The sequence below is a fragment of the Meleagris gallopavo genome, chromosome 13 (assembly GCF_905368555.1).
Source record: "Meleagris gallopavo chromosome 13, MGAL_WU_HG_1.1, whole genome shotgun sequence".
Lineage (NCBI taxonomy): Eukaryota > Metazoa > Chordata > Aves > Galliformes > Phasianidae > Meleagris > Meleagris gallopavo.
Window position 1 is genome coordinate 5775077 of NC_139416.1, and position 20158 is coordinate 5795234.

The window sequence follows — 20158 nt, forward strand, 5'->3', positions numbered from 1 at the left end:
GTTTTATGTTTACCCATGTAGATTCAAATCACTTTACTGACAAGGTGGAAAACAATGAGCCCCAGTACAATTTGGAATATCACTCAAAGTCCTTCCAAAGCAGCACTTGGTTTAAGTTCTGTGCCTTGGCCTTATCTGGACAGATGAAGCTTTTAATAGGTGCCCCATAAGTTTTAATTTTAAATAAGGCTTTCTCCAACCACCTTGACACATTCTTTAGTGTAGAATGATTGCAAGAAGCATGCTGCTGTCCAATGTAGAACTGGCTTTACATTTACACACAAAGTGTCCTGGGAAAGTAGTGTTGATTGACAAATGGTACTAAGAGTTCTGGGGAAAAATAAATTATCATAGGCACCATCAGAATTGTTCCTTTGCTCGCTTCTCAGATAGCACATCTTTCATACGTCATGTTAAACCTGTTCAAAATCCTAAAATGTCTGACTGACTCCTTCCTTCCCAAGTAATTTGTGTGCTGCCTCTCCATTTATTTTTCAACAAAATACCTAGGAACAAAAAGATGAATTTTTCCTTTTGTATGAGTAACTTCACATTCTTGAAGACTCTAGGGTTGCATCAGAAGTGCCATTTATTCTCAACATGTGACCACTCTAGCTCAGGGGTACATATGTAAAATACTGAAAATGGCTTGCTGAAATCTGCTATTCAGCCTTTTTTAGGGCAAAATTCTTCTTCTATGGGTAAAAACTTCCGAATGATTCTATGAATTTTTGTTGTTGTTGTTTATAATTAATTTTTGGTTAAAAAAACAAAACAAAACAAAAAAACAACTTAGTAAATACTCTCTGCACAGAACTGGAAAAGATGGAATATTGTCTAAAAGTTCTTTTCCTTTTCAGCTTCCACTCATTTGCTTGAGAAACGAAAATGTATTTCCCAATTGTCTCTGCAATTAAGCTCTTAATTGACTCTTGCTCACTAAGTACATGCCTTTTCTTTTTCCTCAAATTAATTAATTCTAAGAGTCTCGATATTTCTCAATTGTCATGAGTAGGGCACTGGCATTCCTATCAGCTCTCAAGTAAAAGTGCTCAGAATGAACCAAGTTGCAATGGCTGAAGTAAAAATGTAATATTTGAATATCTGTTTTGTCAGTCCCAAGGACATTACCCAACAGCTACCAGCCCCAGAATTAGACCACAAAAATAAGCAAGTGCTCTACGCTGAGGGAGAGACAAGCACTGTTCATCAAGAAGTCAAATGAAATGTGATCATAATAACTAAAATATCAGTTGTATTGTGCAACAAGAAACTTGTCTGATCGTATCTCCAGATTCTTTCCTTCCCAGCATAACCTATTAAAAATACCCCCAAATATACTCCCATATGCTGCTGATGCTGCTATTTCCGTGTATTCAGCTATTTCGTATAGGATTAAACCATCAGAATGATTTTAAGCTATTATTAAAGACAGATATGAGTACCTTGTAAGTTTGTAAGGAATTTGTAGACTGAATAAAGACACAACACTTTCTTTTTCATTCTTTTTTAAAGGGTATACATTACAGCTGAAAACCAAATGCCCTTCTTCACTATGTATTTGTAAAGCAAGATTTAATCTTTGACACAACATTCTCTGTTAAGAATATCCTCTTCCACCTTCTTTCCAAACACTTAAAGACATCCAGAACAGTTATAGTCAAGAATAAGTCACTCCAACTCCACTTCATAGCTACACATTTCAAAAGGAAGTCTTTTCTTGGATAGACAAACTAGAGTAATGCATTCAATCTACTTCCACTCATAACATTCATCACAATAAGATCAAAATCCCAGTTAATTCCTAGATGGGTAAGTTTCTACAGATGCACATCAACTTTCAGGATATATCCTGAGAAATGTGACTCCTTTTGTTAGCTGTTTTGTCTAGGCAATGTCAATGGACAATTTTAAAACACTCTGGCTGGCATCAAACAATTCATTTTACTGAATGCGAGCTAATTTTGACAGTTTTCCTTTTGTTTAGGTGAAAGCAAAGAATATCTGTAAAAGCTTGGGAATAGGCTGATCCTTGCAGATAGAAACTGAACTCAGGTTAGTTTAAAAAAATGTAATAACAGAGGGTTTTATATTGATTTTTTGTGTTGTGTGCTTGAATCTGCGAAAGAAGCAGTGAAAGAACAAATTCAGGCAGCAAACAGAAATCCAAAGTGAACAAAGAAATGTTCATGACATGATCTGAGAAGCGTGAAGAGTTTTGGAATGGAGGGCTGGCTTGGAAGAGGACCATGGTCTCTCAGTCACGTTGCTAATCCCAGCTGTGCTCAGGCAAACAGGCTCCTGTGCATATTCTTTTAACTTAACAGATTTGTCCCAGAGAAATACTTCAGTCCATAGTCAAGTTCTCCTCCCAACAGAAACAAGCTAAAATTGGTGAGCCCCTTAGGTCAAAAAGAGATTAGTGGTGTTAGCAATGAGATCTGAAGTGTAAGCACAGAAATTTCAAGGTGCTATTCCTGCAGATCTGAAGTACAAGCTCTGGCAGTTGTTCAGTTCGATGCCAAACTCGAATGAATGGTACAGAAGATGGTCAGAAAGGGCAGAGTTTTTTTAAGCAGTCAACTAGTTCATTCTAGCATCAATAACTGTGGCAACATTTTTTTTCCCCTCCAAAATCTGAATCATTCTAATCCAGGAGCAGCCCTTGATATGCTTGGATGAATCCACACACAGGGCATAGTTGGCCACAGCACAACTAAGAGGTAGGACTCAGGAGGGAAGGAAGAGACCCCACTTGAACTGGCAAAGGACTTGAGGAAACTTGTATTTTCGGCATATTCAAATATTTGTAAGGACTTCCAGGATAAACAGTCAATGAACCAGTTTATACACACTCCAATGTATCTGGACTTGCAGAACAAGATCAGGAGAAAAAGACAAGCAAAAGTCCTTCCAAAAGGCTGTGGATTTGGCTGTAGAACTTGAATCCTTCCCTTCCTCTTTCAACAGCCCACCAAATAAGAAGGCAGCTGGAGATGAAAATGATGCCAATTGGTTGCAGTGAGCTGAGGCAGCACAGCTTGATCTGTATTTTGGGAAAGAGGAAGTTCTGAGGTATTTGAGATCTTTTTTTTGTACAATTAGCAAAAGCAATCAATTCAGACAGTATAAAAAAAGTGTAAATGGGAAGAATGGGAACATCAAATGAAGTCATTAAACCTCATCACATTGAAAAAAATTGCCCCTAAAAAGGACAAGCCAAGTCCCCAGATAATCATGGATACACAGAGCTTTGACGGCTATAGAAGGCTTATTTGTGAGTTTGCCAGGAGTTCTCTTCACAGGCTGGGTGAAAAAGAGAAGTGGCCAGCAATTTGGCAATTTTAGAATTCACCCATTGCTTCCATACATGGACACACGCAAATGAACACGTGCACACACAGAGCTCCTTTTCTGGCCTATCCACGTTCAAAGTTTCTACTGGCTGAACTTAGATATCAGTAGAGGGCAAGCCTACCACAGTAGGTGCCTGGAGTGTTCACATGGAACTATATTACTACTAGTTACTGCCGGGCTTTTTAAGAGATTGAAACATTCTGGTTAAAGCTGGTGCTTTAATGCTGAATTAGCTGAAGCTAGAAATCTGGCAAACATCTACTTTGCGTATTAGGTTAAATAATGTATTTCTAACCACAGTGATCAGGAGTTTTTCTAAATGATCAATAAGTATTTCATATTTGGAGTAGCAATAGAATGAGGGAAGAGAGTGAAAAACAAATCCCAAAGCATCAGGTATGCAGGAGGTATGCTCTTCAGTACCACAAAGAAAAAAAAAATACATATTTTCTTGAGTATTACAGGTCAGAGACACTAGAATTAATAGTGCATGGTCATGTGAGAAAACAAGGGGGAAAAAACTGATCCACAAAACTTCTGATGAAGAGAATGTTTTTTTGGAAAAATTAAAACAATATTTGCAATTTTTTTTAGTAACGTGAGATGCTATAGTTGTTTTGGTGAGTGTTCAGAATTCTTAATTTGAGACCTGATTTTGAAGAAGGTAAGATCATTAAACCAACAAAGAGATCCTTAAGAGATCCTGATTTAAAGTTAGAGAAAGTGATGGGAATATGATATACTTATCACTATTAATCAGAACAAGGCAGGACAAAAGTGAAAATTCCTAGCATATTCAAAATGCAATAAAATAGTTTGCAGAAGGCAGTACACACAAAATTACACAAGGAAGGAAGACAACTCTGGTCTACACGGGGTTCACCCTATGAAAATGGCATAACATTACACCTGAAGTTACAACAAAAATTTGAAGATTAAAATCCATAGTAACTAAATTGAGATTTTACGCTAGTGAAATTATTTTTACTCTGTGTTTGTATGTGACATGAAGAAACTAATAACGATAATCATGATTCTTTCAGAGGGAGCATCTTTGAATATACTAGGGCTGCGATCATTTCACAAACTCTCTCACTGAAAGAGGTAAAACCACAGAAAGACCAGAGTCTATGGAGAAATAAAGAAGAAAAAATAAAAAGTAAAAGCACAAAAACAGAAACCAACATACACAACACATCCCCAAAGCTTAAACACTAAAAATGAGAAGAAAAAAAAGAACAAAAGTGTTAAAAGAAATACAGCACTTCCACAAACAAAAGTAATAATAAGAGTCTATAGTTTGACACAACTGTACTCAACACTGCATTTGCTATAATAATACTTTTTATTTTTATGAGTGTGTTTTGTAAGATTATGATTTTATATTAAGTATCCTAAATGGTCTTGTGGATAGTGTTTTTATAATTGTTCTAAGAATTGTTTAAAAACTGGAGTGGAAGTAGAACCCTGTCTATAAGTTTTAGATTCCAAATTTGCAACTTTGAAATTGGGAAATGGGGCCTGACTAGGAAGCTTCCAATAGACTGCTTAAACCTCTGGTGTTAAGGACAGTATAAATTCTGTGGAAAGAACAAGAGAAATGAGCCAGAAATACTACCATGAAAAAGATTCACACTATCAAAATTTCCTATACCTACCAAATGGCACAGATGTATCTAAAGGCAAAAACAGGCATTAAAGCTGGAAACCCTTTTGAAGATGTTTGCTGGAACTATCATATGGTGGCTAAATGAAGATGGATTTGCAGCAAAAATTATGGTCTCCATCACAAAGGAGAGGGAAAATCAGATTTCAATTCAGAATTTCCAACTTTCAGAACAGTGGAGTAGAAATGTCCTTGATGTGCTAGTCCTAGATCTAGAACAAACACTTCTAGGACATCTCCTAGGACTCTTGAATACTTTTCTGTCTTTGAGACATGCATTCATACAGTCCAAACCTAGGGCCTTTACCAAGGGGCCCATGTGCTAACTCCTCCCAGACAAGCCACCTCCATTTTCTTTTTACTTTCAAAGATTTCCCAAATGTCTGGCTCAGACCATGATGGACAGGAAAAGAAAGCCAGTTGTGAAGGTACATGGAAAGGAACCAGTGCCTATACTGAAGAACAGCGTTAGGAGGTAATACCTGACATTACAGTCTTATTCAGAAAGAAGGTCTGTACAAATGCCAGTGGATGAGATTGTTGAAGTTAACTAAGCCAGTTAAGAGCCTACAGTGCATTAGGGTAAGAATACTCTACTAGGTTCAGATATAACATGTATGGAAATAAACAGCTAGCAGCATCATGACAGTAACATTGATTGAAATCCAGGTATTTACCAGAATTACACGTAAATAGAAAATATTAGCTAGTGATCAGATAGCAAATACTTCTCATACAGAACTAGATCTGTAGTTAATAAGTGGCTTGATTCCTCAAGTAGATCACTAAACGAGTGCTTGGTAATATGTTAGTCATACTTAGCTAAGTATTAACCATATAGAAGATTTCATAAAACCATAAAGCATCGAGTTATTATTGCTGGACGCCTACCAAGCTTGAAAGCAATCCAGAAAAACTTTGATACCACAAAGCATAAAAACACTAAATGACTGATTCTTCAGTGTACCCAGCCAATGGCAGCCTGTCACTGTGGGAGGGTAATCATGTTGAGAGGATGGTCAGAGTGGATAAACTCATTGCCAGCTTTTATCTGATGACATAAAGATAACAAAATGGGAAAATAGCTATTCATCCTAAAGGCTCTACTGAGTTTGGAGGGTGTTTGTATGTTGAAGATAATTACAGTATTAATGCAGAACTGTGAGTGCATTTTCTATTAAAAAGTAATCAGCATAATAGACTCTTAAGAAGATCTATTTGAAGATTCTGTTGAGGGTCAGAACAGCTTATCTGTTCTTAGAGCAGCAAAGATAATATTAAGCATGCAAAGAAGCAGCTATGATCAAAACAAAGCCGCTCAGCAAAACGAAAGGTTCCCCCGCTATTTCACCCTACACATAAAAGCATTATTTCCTGATCTGTATACAGACAGCTACTTACACAAACTATATAACACAGGGAACACAATCTTAAGATGATATTTTTAGAGCAGTATTTGCTCATTCTGGTGTTTCCAAGTTTCTCTGGCAGCCACCCCTGGGTTTCCTATTTTTATACATGAAGGAGGCAAAGGTAGAAATGCCAGTGCACTGTGCCAGTGAGATCAGAGAAGCAAAACCAAGAGTCCGTGCCTCAGATTGTGGAAGAGCTCAGATCTGCAGAAGTACAGGAAAGGCCCATCAAACAGCAAGTGAGGAGAGCAAGTATAAAAACATGAGTAAAATAAGTCTACAATTTAGTCTCCCTCTTGAAACCTCAAGATGAATATTACAAAGAAATGATTAGATATGCAAAGCATACATTTCAAACCAAAAGCTCTTGTGTCTCTAGTGCAAGAATATCAGGTTTCAACTCTGAACTGATAACGCAGTTAAAGAACAATACAAATAGCTGTTCAGCAATTGTTCAACTCTGTGTAATTTGCTGACCAGCTTCTCTTTCCCTATTCAAGTAAACATAGTTGACATAGCCAAATATGTGGAACACTGACCAAAAAAAAAAAAAAAAAAAAGAAAGAAAGAAAAAGGAAAAACAACCAAGAAATCAAAAATAGTGGCTCCATACCCACAGAGAGCCCTATGGTCTATTCTCTCGCAGCCAAACTTGGCTATGAAACAAAGTCTTGTGAAGGCAAATTGCTGTAACAGAGAGGTGCCTCATGCAACAGCAATGGAGTTCTGTTAAGGCTGGGCTGAGGAGTGTGGAAGCTATTAGGGTCACTTCTCTTCATTTGGGAATAGAGACTAGAAAAAAGCATCATATGCTTGTCTGAAAGAAAATCAGCAAGAGGAGGGTCAGGGTCAGGTAGACATAGGAAGTTAAGACTGGTAGCATCATTCTCATGACTTAAGGAAGCACATCACAAGATCTACACTCGTTCAAAATAAAAACTTTAAGAACTAAAAAGAACTGGAATAATGACAATTTTTTCTAAAAGTACAGTACTTCAGGGGTGAGCAGCACTTATGAATGTAATGACTATAAATTATTTTTTGAAACATATTGGGAAATAGTGAAAGTACATGAAATATGTACGAGCCTAGTATAACAATCTAAGTAGTATAGATTAAGACTATGACTGAAACAAATTCCTGTTTTCTTGATGGTTTTTTTCTTTTTCCTCATGTAAAATACATGTTTTAGTGTTTACACTTTTGAGCCTTGATTGCAGTAGGGCATCTATCACTGAAGCAGAGCAGAGTTCAAGCAGCTGCCTGATGAGGTAAGAATGAGCGCTGTGACGGGGGATTAACAGGCAGGACAGAATCCTCATCTTGGAAGTTGGGAATAGGAGGCGTAATGAATGGAAAAGAAATTTAATTTCAATATTTATGAAGAGACAGAGCAAGAAAACTAGGGGAAAGGTCCTCATCTCTTTTTGATGGGCTTACTAAAGTCTAGTTTTGGCAAACATATTCAGTGAGAAATCTCTCCATTGACACACTGTCATAAACTGTTATTGCTCTTAGGTTACAGGAGGGAGCAGAGAGATCTCCTCAGTCAGGGAATCCCCAGCTGTCTGGGTCAACACTGGAGACTGATGGCGTCTGGTCCCTAGTTATATGTGAAGAGGAACACAAAGATGTAATTGCTATTTAAATTACAAAGGTGGAATCTAAACCGGAAGAAGAAAAGTACAATACACAGAGGATGAAGCTAGAAAGCTCCCTATGTATTGTTGTTTCTTTTTTTTCTACTGAGCTTGACAACTGTTTTGAAGAGGAAATTCAATAAACTTGTGAAAGAGACTGAAGAGACAGAAAAGGAGGAATTTCCTATAATAGCAGCAATCTGGACTTTCTGCCAACCTCCTTCCAACTTGATCATCACTGAATTATTTAATATTCTAGGTTGGAAGGGACTCTGGAGGTCATCTAGTTCAAACCTTCTCAAAGAAAGGCTGACTTCAAAGTCAGATCAGGTTGCTGGGGTCCTTGTCCGGTTAAGTTCTGAACATCTCCAAGGACAGAGATTTCACAGCACATCTGGTAGCCTGTTCCAGAGCTTAACCACCTTTACCGTAATATGTGTTTAGAATTTCCCTTGATGGAATCTGTGACTACTGCTTCTCAACCTTTCACTGTGCACCTATGGCAAGAGCCTGGTGAGGATTAAGAGTGTAGGATCTGCCACACTTTATCAAGTGTTAGTGCTAGGGATTCAGCAGCAAATTTCTAGGTAATGTAAGTTGATAAGGGAAGAACAAGGATCTATCTTCACCATCTCTGCTTTCGAGAAGCAGAAGTTTAGGAACTTGATTTAGAGAGTGCAACCCAGCAGTAGTGCATAATTAGCCATATATTTAATCCCTTCTTGAATCTACTTCAGTTTCCACAACATTCTATCGTAGTGAGTGTTGTAGTTGAATCATAAATTATGAAAAAGTGCTTCATTCACTTGAACTAAAACATACCAAGATCTCTCATGTTTAGCAATATTGCTTAAAAACTGTAATGGAAGCAAGTGAGACTAAGATGCATGATTTATGAGACTTCCGTGGCAACAGATCTTTAGGATGTTTCTATACTTTCCAGTGCAGGGAAACTTTTGAGATAGCAAAAGTTATTATCATTGGAGAATTTCTAGTAATACCATGAGAACTATCCCAGTGAAATTCTTCTACAGGCATCCAGTCTAAGCTCCTGTGTGACGGTATTCCAAAACAGGCCTGCTCACCCAGCAACCTAGCTATCAAAATATATCATAGATTGGCTGGTAAGTCTATATATGCACATGAGCATTGACTGCAAAAATGCAAAGAAAGAAATTTGGAAATATAGATTTTTTCCCCAATGGACAACTCCTTGCCCGCTGTAAAGATCAAAGGCAAATTGCAAAGTTGTTATCAAGAGAGACATCTGTTAGTCTGAAACTAAAAATTAAATACTGTGGTGTTACTGCTAGTACTTTAAAATGTTATGTTTTCTTCCATATTCTTATCCAAATCACTGCTGATTAGAACATCGAATCTTAAAAAGAAGTCTCCTCTTTTCCAAATTATGCTTTTACTTGCACTGATTTTAACTACTGTGGCTGCTCTCCATTCTGAGGCCACCCTCCCTCCATCCCTTTCTGATAGTTTAAGCACAGTTGTAACCAGTGTAAGAATAACCATCGGATTTCTATCAAAATACCATATATTACCAAATTAGTAAATTCTGATTCTATCCTCCAGAAAAATGAGTCTACACTGACTGTCCATGTCTATGTGCCGAACTGACTCTTACCCTACTTTTTAATTTCTTATCTTTTATAGACTTTCTAATAAATGCCTTTAAAACTCACTTCTGTGATCCCTACCTCTACTTTTGTTTCAGTGTTGAGTCATTCTATTTGTTTGACTCCCTTTGTAGTAGCAAACTGCCCTTTGTAGAAACTGAACCTGGTTAAGAATTCCCTTTTGCTGCAAATCCGAATGGAATTCCTGGCAGTACAAGATGCCATATACCATGCTAGGGTATTTGCTCCCAGATCTCACTCAAAGGCACAGGGCTTCATTCTGATTTACACACTTCAAATAAGATCAGAATCAGGCCAACAGTTCCTGCCAAAAGAGCACAGAAATTGAAAGGCAGAGAAGATGAAACAGACTCACTCCAAGAGATTCAGAGAATGGAAGTAGCAAAAATCCTTTTAAAGATTTTTGTATTAGCAAGGAGCAATGCTAGCCTGTGAGGAGCATTCACAGGTCTTGTGAAAGCAAGAGCATTTCTAGAGATATTAAATAGGAAAGCACAAAGATGAATTAACTGACATAAAATAAAAATAAGATAAAAAAATAAAATTAAAACATTAAAATGTTATTCTGCTTCAAATAATTTAATTTTGTTCCTATTTCATGATGCAATTATACCCATGTTTTTAGAGACCTCAGGACTACTTTATTTGTTCAGAAAAATTACTGTCTGGGGAAGAGTTGAGCAGATTTAGTTGTCATTATTGATATGTCCTTCTGACACATATCTTTCCCTTGCTAATTGATGATACAAGAATGAAAGCAAGAAGTACTCAAAACTTGCAGTGCTGTCTGGTTCCAAACAGCTGTGAGGCAGTTCCTCTCCCAGCTTCCAGCTTGCTCTTGTAGGGAAGGGGAACAACATTTGGCAGATGGCAAGCTGGGCTCTTGCCTAGCACTGTTGGGTCTTGAACTCAGCAGCTCCTATCCTAAAGAATTCTCCCTTCAGCCCCCAGTAGCTTTATTACCCTTAGCCTTTGTATACCCTGTCACAGCATATGGCCACAAAGTCAGCAAAATGCATTTTCACCCCCCCCCCCCCCAGTTCATGTTGTAACCTCATGACCATGTAAATAGTCTCTCAGCCAAAGCTCTGTACTTTTGGGAGACAGGAAAAATTAATGTCCATGCAGGTTACACAGCCATAATAAATCAGTTCTAAGATCATAAGCTTTGTTTGATCACAAAAGAAAGTAAAAAACAGGCATTGGAGCAGGAAGCAGTGCTTATAGTTACCAAAGCATGCCTGGTATTTTAGCATAGGCTCAAGCTATCAAGCCTGGATGGACCAGACACCAGCAAATCATATATGATATGAATTAGTCTGTCAAGAGATAACACAAGCCAACTCTTCCTGAATATGTGAGTGCTCTAAATCAAAATTGCAGCTGGTCTAATAGTCTTTGGGAAAGCAAGCATGAGTCATAGGGTTCAGTAGACTTTAACAACCCTTTATGTCACAGTATAGACATAATCTCAGAATTTCACTGTGCAGTTCCTGGACAGCTGGAGAAGGACTTTGGAGAGAAATACGATATGCTTTCTTTCCAAAAGCCAAGGCCCTACTCATTTGACACATCCATCTATGCAATGGAAAAAATCATGATCTGATCTTGGTTCACGTAGTTAGAGCTGTAGTAAATACACTGCGAGCACAGCGAATGATGAGTACATCCTACAGTGGGACCAGCACACATAGCTACCAGTATGTACCCTGGTAGCAAATGCAGACGCAACTTAGACATGCACCATCCTAAGGAGCTGCAGGGCCTGACTGGGATCATTGTATTACCGCTACAGAATTCTTATGCTCCACAACATGGTATGGATTTGGTAAATTAACTAAAAAAGCATTTAATTTGGCTTTGTGATGTTGCTTCTCACTCTGTCTGAAATCTGTGTCTCACCTTTCTCACCAAGAAATGAAAGTTGCATGTGTTTGTTGCAAAATAGCTGAACTTGATCCACTCCACACAGCAGAACCACAGGGAATGTATAAACATTACTTTTTTCAAATAGCTTCTTTTCCAATATGCAAAGCATATATTGTTTTCAAAGAAATATATATTACATGACATATAGCATGCCAAGTTTCCAAAACCCTAAATGTGTTTATAAATTAAGAGTTGTATGATATGTAATTAAAAGCTGATCATTAAAGTCACTTTCTATTTATTTCTGGTGATTATGTTCATCCTGAAGTGTTTTTGTGGTATTCACTGAAACTGATTGCAACAGAATGCTTGCTAAGCTGCAGTACATCTTATTGCATGAACAAATTGCACATTTAGTTTTCCTAATTTCCATAAATAGGGAAAAAGAAACATTTTAAAATATAATCTGGCATAGCCTTTTGTTGTTTAGTTTCAAAGTGACTCTGAACAACACAAGCCATCAGTCAATCACCTCACAGCGTAACAAAGCACTGTCATGTCATGCTGTTCATATGTGGATGTTGCCAGCTAAATTTAACTGCTGTTTTACAAGCCACTTTTTAGATGATGTATTGTCCTGCCGCCTTTGGGTTTGTTTTGGTTTGCTTTCCAAACACAGGCAGTGTTCCACTGCCAGCAGCAGGCCCCTGGGTATTTTGCCCTCAGAATGTCCTCCATCAGTTAAGATTTTGATAATCCTACTTTACAGGGTTGAAATGTTGGATTGTTCCAAATGTGCCTTATATAAATAAGCCAAATGTTTTGGAGAGGAATCCAGAAGCATTTAATCAGGCAAAACTTCCATTGATTTCCATGGGAGTCTTGTCAGAATAAGAACTGAGTCAAGACTTCAAGACTTGGCACATTATCAATCCCAGCAAATGACGGGCGAGAGCTGATGCCTAACGCATGTTCTTGGGAGGAAACAACTTGGCTCAGGGACCATGTTTAAAATATTAAGCTCTGTAAGAAGTGAGAAGAACAAAGCTTAATTTAGTCTCTAAACTCCCAAGTCAGAGTTCAAATATAGTGCAAATATTCTTTACATATCTCAGCAAGTCTAATGGCACTCCTAATGTAAAAGTCAAGAACAATGGAAAAAATTAGGTAGGTCTTAGCGTAAAACGAGCCACATTTATACATAAATACCTAAAGGAAGCATCACAATACACTTTTTTTTTTCACAAGCAATTTACCACTAGATATTTCATGACTATAGTATGACAACTTTAGTTAAGAAACTATTAAGAATAAGGAAAACAGTATTTTGTATAGCTACTCTAGCTCTTGTTTCCCTGCATTTCTCCAAAACAGAGTTGCTTCTCTATCTTGACTGATGTTGTGGCGGAGCCTGAGAATTCCCATCCTCATAACCAAAGAGAAAAGCTGAAGAAAAAAGATAAAGGGGTTTACTAGCCATTTCTAAGTACTAAAAATTCTGAATTTATCGTGCAGATTTTGTTTGCAATGTATGAGTTTGCCTTATAAAGGCAATTTTTTTCAACGTGTTTACATCAAAAAATATAATTCTAACTAATAAGTTCAGGAATAGGATTTCTAATTCATTCCCTTTGTTTACTCCAATATAGCTGACACTTTCCTTATGTGCCTGATGTAGTAGATTAGACCAAGGGCTGATAGTTAACTGCTGAGATGCAGCAGATAAAGAAACTGAAAAAGAAATAAAATACCTTTGCAGAAGACATATTGCAACCTCACCTTCAAACTTCTTCATACAATGCTTTGTTCCAATGGGGGAGAAAACTGCAGGCCATGAAAACTCAATTGTTTGGGAATACACTGTCCTGGAGACCTAAAAGCTCCAATTCCTCTAGTAGCAATCTTACCTTCAGATACTATAGGTCAGGTACTATAGGTAGAGTACTACAGCATGACAGTTGTGTGCAGAAATATAGAGCAGAGCTGTGCTAGCACAAACGCTTATATGCAGAATGCTATGAAACATGTTCAGGACAGTACAAAGAGAGGTAGAAACAGCTTTCAAAGGCTCACTGACCAGGTGCTAGCAAATGAAAACCAGGTGTTGTCTAGAGTTGTTTCTAGGCAAACATCAAAATCTGGTTCGCACTCAAAACAGGAAAGATTTTTCTACTTTTTTTCTGGTTGATTTGACTGACTTTCTAGTAAGCACACTTCTTTTTTAGAAAAATACATTTCTGCCTGCATGAACATCTACTTTTTAATTGAAACACCTTCCCACTCCAAAAACATAAATACTGACTTTTGCAAGAGACTAAGATTAATACTTACCCTTCATACAAATTACTTTTGAGGAGGAATTTGACACTGTAATGAATTTCATAGTGTGTGAACTGGACAAACACCTCCAACACATTCTAAGAAGCATCTTGACCATCAACTCATACTCTCTGAGAGGGAGCTTGAGTTGGTGATAAGCCAAGTAGACTAGTTCAGCTTAGTCAGAACTCCTAATGGCACATAGATTCCCCACAGATTTTCAGGATTAATATAAAGCCTTATAATTCATACTTTTTAAACAATTGTAGGGTTTTTTTTTTCCCTTTCAGTATCTAGCCTTTAGGAGAGAAGAGCTCATTAGATAAGAAGAGAATACTTCCTGAGCGTGGCCAGTGTATATCCACTGAGGTCTAATAAGACTGCAGAGGTTAAGCAGCTTTCACTATTTCAAGTCCAGTTGCATACCTAAAGTGAGGTTTAGAACGTTCTTTTTATATACAGAGATACTACTCTGAATGTGCCATCATTTTTTTTCTACTGACAAATGAAAGAATACCTCTGTTTTTTCCCCTTCTATACATTTGAAACAAAAATCCCTCCGTTTAAATCTCACAATTTGTAAAATCCTGTCATGCTTTCCTCCAGACTGTGTTTGAGAGCCCCTACCGTCAGGCAACAGAAGTGAACACAGGAGACTTCAGCAAATCAGGAGGCATTCAGCCTGCTGCTGGCAGTGGTCACAGATGTATTCAAACGTCCAGCACAGTCAACACTGATCCTGGGAAAAATATGAAGACAATAATTATGTTTTCAGCACTCATATTTTGTTACTACAACTAATCAGTATTCATTTATATACAGAAAATGTTGGCTTTGAACTCTAGATAATTCATTTGTAATTAATGAAGTGTTCAGTTTTCCTTGATTTCAGTTGCACTTTCCAAGTTTAGCTACATGAAGGTCTAAATATTTGTCTTTCTGAGCCACATATTATAGCCATCACAATTCAGATAGCACGGATTCAAGCAGCACAGCAGCAAAACTTCTGCACTCAGCCAGAGCTTTGGCTAAGTGGTACCTCTCTGGTCTCTCAAACCTACTCTGCTTCATTAATCTTACAAGTATGCAGCCACATCATGCAGAGACTTATTCACATACACAGTCCTCGCGTTCCAGGGCATAAATGCTCTCAAGAACATGCTACATGCCATGCTATATATGCCAACACCATCCTAAGAAATACTCCTGTAAATAGAAATTCTCCAATAAATAGACTGTCTGAAGACTGAATGTCTGCGCATCTTGAAATGAAGTGAAAATGAAACAAGAAATAGAACTTTCAAAAGATAAATAAATGTAAGTAGAAACATTAAAATGTCTACAGGCATTATTAACTCAGCCTCTTGCATATCACGTGATACCTAATTCTGCAATGAAAACAGATGCACAAAGAAATTCTTTTTCTTCTGATTTTCTTATTAGAAATACGACAGCTGCTTGAGGAGATGGTGGTAAGCTACTGAATTTTCTTATTTGTGAACAACTCTAAAATTCAAATATATCTCTGAAAAGACGTGCACATTCATGATAGGGATGTTACTGGCCTCCTGCTGCTGCCACCATCCTTTAGCTCAACAGCTTGTTACTGAAACTTCTGCAGACTTTGCTACTGGTGGTAGAGGTAGAACATGATGGGAGCTTTAAAGCAGCTTCCCTCTGTTGAATGCATTTTGCAAGAGAAATCCAACCAAACACAATAAATATTAAAATTTCTAATCTTTGGTTTCTACTAATTATGTTAACTTTATCATATATAGGACAATGTTAGGAAGTAGAAACTCAGGGGAAAAAAAAAAAACACGGCATGTATTCAGCATACAATGTGTTTCTGGAATCAAATATGACCTTATGTATATGGATATATGTAGCACTTTTTTTTTTTTTTTTAATAACTCATTTTGTCATTGTTCAGTTAGTTTGACAGCACTATAAAATAGAGTCTAATCCATATGTGTTTCTCTAAGGACACTGGCCATTTTGTAGAACAGGAATGTAACACGTTCTGTGCAATAATAATTTTATTAACATTTTTATGTGAGAGGCCACAGCCACACATCTTCAGCTCTGCAGAACAAGGCAGCCATGCTCACAGATATTAGCACACCTGCTGAAATAATGGATCCCAATTGCTGATTACGAGAAGCCAGAGGAGCAGCACACAACACTGCGTTCTGTCTATATGCCAGCTATTAGATGTTAAGCACTAAAACCAAATGACTGACTCTCTGCAGCAAGCAAAGGCATCAGATCCCATGCCTGTAGGCTGAGTCTTTCTTTATTTTATTTTATGAGATAGGAAAAAAGTCTTTCTCTGGCAGTATCACAATTAACAGGAAACAAGGGCCAACAGTAACACAGAGCATGATGCCAGGACTGCTGATCCTCCTCCAACTTCTGAATCCATTTAGCACATCCCAGAAGGCCCTGCACAGACGAAACTCTTTGATTTGTTTTTAACCTCTCAGAGAGTTGCACAGGTGCAGCCCATTTGGAAAGCAGGCAGCTCCCATTTTTCCACCAGGGGCAATGTTACTTTGAAATCATTCCATGAAATCATTAGACGTGAGTTTGTTGTTATTGTTTTTAAGAGACATAATTCATTCATTTTCTGGTTTCAATAGCTTAAGAGCTGCAATGAATTAAAAAGCCATCTCTGAAACCTATTAAGGTGATTCACCAAGATCCAGTCTGCTTTGTTAAACAAATTGACTTAAGTAAAACTGCATTTATCACTAAAAGCAAATTCTTGTCTGGAGATTAACCAAGCTTCTCTATTAAGCTGTCCTGAAGAAATGGGAAGTAAAATAATGCATTATCATATGAACATATTTTAAGGTAGTTTTAAGAAATTGGAAAATGTTGACAATGTAATATCTAAAATTATTTTAATTGTGAGCTCATGGTTTGTTTGAAAAAACTTCACAAGGTAGCTTGGTAGCAGAGTCTTCCAAACTATTTACTGAAATAAGTGTAGCAATGTGTCAGTCATATGTTTTAAGACTAGATAGACACTGCTTTTCTTTATTGATAAAATGCTGAAGATAAGCATATGTCGTAAGTATCAAATAAATAAAAGTTAAATAGCTCTGTCTACAGCTATCTAGCTGCACAGACAATTCACTCACTGAATCAATAGATGTTACAACCAAAACAGACCGTTACAACCATTGTATTTGATCTCCTGTGAGTAACACAGGTGAAACAGCCCCAATCATTAATTTCTGCATCAAAATCACTGTTTCTGTTAGACTGACAGAACCCCTTATAAAAAGATACCCAGTCTTAATACAGACTTCAAGTGAAGAAGAAACCAAAGTGTCCCTGGTAGATTGTTCCTATTGTTAAATTACCCTTCCTGTTAAAAATGGCCACATCACTTCAAGCCTGAATTTCTCTAGCTCCAGCCTCTAAACTCCAGACACCATTATATTTTTTTCTGCTTAAAAAGCGAGATTAAAGATGTCAGCAGTAATTGCACGAGTTGATCTACAATAACACACAGCCTTTGGTGTCAGCACTAATCAAGGTTAGGGGACTCCAGCAACATCTAGATACACAGCAGGAGGCAAAGGTTTCGCTAATTCAGAATTCCCTTGCCTTTGTGCTTCTGATGAAATTTTAATTCAGTTTGGGTGCAGGTCTATTTCATTTATTGTTTGGTGTTTGAGAATATTAAAGTGAACATTGAAAAAAAAAGATTTGTTCCTAGCTTTTGGTTAAGATGATGATATTTACTTGCATATATTAACACAACACAAAGCTGCTCAGGGTCTCTTAAATGTTTGACAATAGTACTCGCTCCACTTTATCAAGTTTATAACCAGTAATGATAGATAGTCTGTACATTTTACAATCTAATAAAAAGGCATGAAGACTACCCTGAACAGTTGTAGACCAAGCTGACAATTATTGAAACTGGTAAAACTTATCCTTTTATATCAACAGCAAATTTCATCTAAATATAATTATTTTATAATAATTTATTAATAATAGTGGAAAATGGAAATTTCTTCTACTTTTTTAAAGGACTTTGCTTTGAATAGCCTAAGCTCCTTCCTAAACAGTGAAAATATGAACAATGCTTCAATTCAGATGCGTGTTAGGAAATTTAGAGACCTGCTTGAAGATTTAGAGATTTGCTCACAAAAGGTGACAGAAAACACAGGGCAAATGGATAAATACTGTCTCTCTAAGAAAACAGTTTATATTTCAAACTCCTTTGGCCTGCTTTTGAATGAGCCATGTCTGTTTAAAATCCAGAAATAAGAGAACTGTCTTGGACAAACTGCTTCCCTTAGAAAAATGCAAACAGAAAAAATTGAAATGTTGTACTGTATGACATATTATGTTCTCTGGAGTTTTATTAAGAAGAAATCAGCAACAACTCTATAATTATTGTTGAGACCTGCATTTAAGCAAACACATTTCAGTCTTGCTGAAATATATAAATGATTGAATTTAGTCCCCAAACTTGACGTAGTAATTCTTCACTGGATGATCTGGAGTACTGGATGATCTGTGGAGTCTGTGGAGAAGGGGGAAGTTAGGAAGCATAGGGCAATTTGGAGGGCATCAGAACTCAGTAAGATTGAGAAGATCCTGTCAGAAAGCAAGACTTGTTAAGTTTGCTGAAGTAGTTACTTGTGGTTTTCATAAAATTGTAAAGAGAAATAAAAAAGAAAAAAATGTTGAAGTCACCCATATATTTGCACACAAGGCAAAGAAAAGACAAAAAAAAACCCACAGAAATTATTAACTGAATACTTAGCATAGTATAAAAATAATTTTCTTCCTATATAGCACTTCTTATTCCTAACCAAAAGCCACAAAGATCTCTGTCCCCCATACAGAGCGGTAACTTCAGCCACATACACTAGCTGTCAAAGAGAAAGCAGCTATTTATCAGGACTGGTATCAAACATGGTACAACTCCCTTCATTGTCCACCCTTCAGTACCACAGACTGGAACATAACCTCAGCTGAAAGGCTCTCCACACATTAACTATATACTTCCAAGCCTCAATCAACTTTAATGAAGCAAAACCATAAATTTCTGAACACGCGCTCTTAGTGGAAGTCAAAGTTTGGTGGAGGAAGAGATGCAGAAAATAAAAATAGGGCAGCTTAAAGGTAAAGGCACAACTTGTAACCCGGTCTTCAAGAGGTAGATAAGCTTAACTAGAGATTTCCTGGTTTTTCTAACACTTGTGTTGATATTATATGCATGTCAGAAACCTGGCCCTGGCCCTCACTTTCACAGAGCAGGGGAGAGCATGTGGAACAACAGCTGCACTTCAAAAGCCACATGGCTTTTAGAGTGTTTTGTTCCCCTTCACACGTTTTTATGCCAGAAGGGAACATATGGTCCACTGTTTGGAAATTTCCCAGCCTAAATTTTTGTTTGATTAATTTCATCCAACTACTCCCACTTACAAGCCCTCATAACACCCCCAGATAGTTATGTTCTTTCTTTTACATTCATGCACTTCAATTAGCCTTAGATGCTTATGTACCTTCCTAATCATCATATAGCAATGCACATCCATTTCTTTTAATCTTTTCTTGCCATCGTCTTTCAATGCACTTCAATAATGTTAGTGGATCTATTCTGAATTCCCTCCAACTTCTTGATCTTTCTGTCTGATCTTTAAGTGTCCAGAGCTGTACATACTCCTGTTGGTGTATGAGGAACATGGCCTGGAGGCAGGTGCCCCTGCCTATAGCAGGGGAGTTGGAACTAGATGTTCTTAAAGGTCCCTTCCAACCCAAACCATCCTATAATTGCTATGATTGCAACTGAGTAGTACTGCTTCTGTACTGAGAATCACTTTATCTTTGGACTCTTATACAACACCTATCACAGAAGCATCTGAACAGTTTCTGACATATTAAAGAATGTGACTGGTATCCTTATTGTCATTCTGTCCCACAACACCACACAGCCCTGATTATGGAACGTTCTCCTGCGTCCTACTACAAGTTCATGCTCAATAATAGGCTTTAGCTTTTGGTTCCTCCTGAAGTGATCTGGCCGTTGGACTTTACAATCTTCGTAGGTCCCTTTCAATTCAACTATTCTACTTTATTTCATGATTTTACTGAGTTCCCATCCATTTTTATTCTCCCAGTGAACCATGGGAGCTCAGGAACTCTGTATGAGTATCCTATATAAGGCCTGGATGCCTTAAAAAAGAGCTAACTCTAGGCATGAATCCTTGTGCAAGC

The 20158-nt window shown here is 37.4% G+C and overlaps 1 protein-coding gene across 1 annotated transcript in view; it reads right to left on the minus strand.

The window, feature by feature from the left end:
- NKD1 (NKD inhibitor of Wnt signaling pathway 1) overlaps positions 1 to 14643 on the minus strand; it is a 137790-nt gene extending 123147 nt beyond the window's left edge. The window contains exon 1 of the mRNA XM_085234890.1: positions 14540 to 14643. The gene's annotated coding sequence lies outside the window, so the exon portion shown is untranslated. The remainder of the gene's footprint in view (positions 1 to 14539) is intronic.
- Positions 14644 to 20158: the final 5515 nt, after the last annotated feature.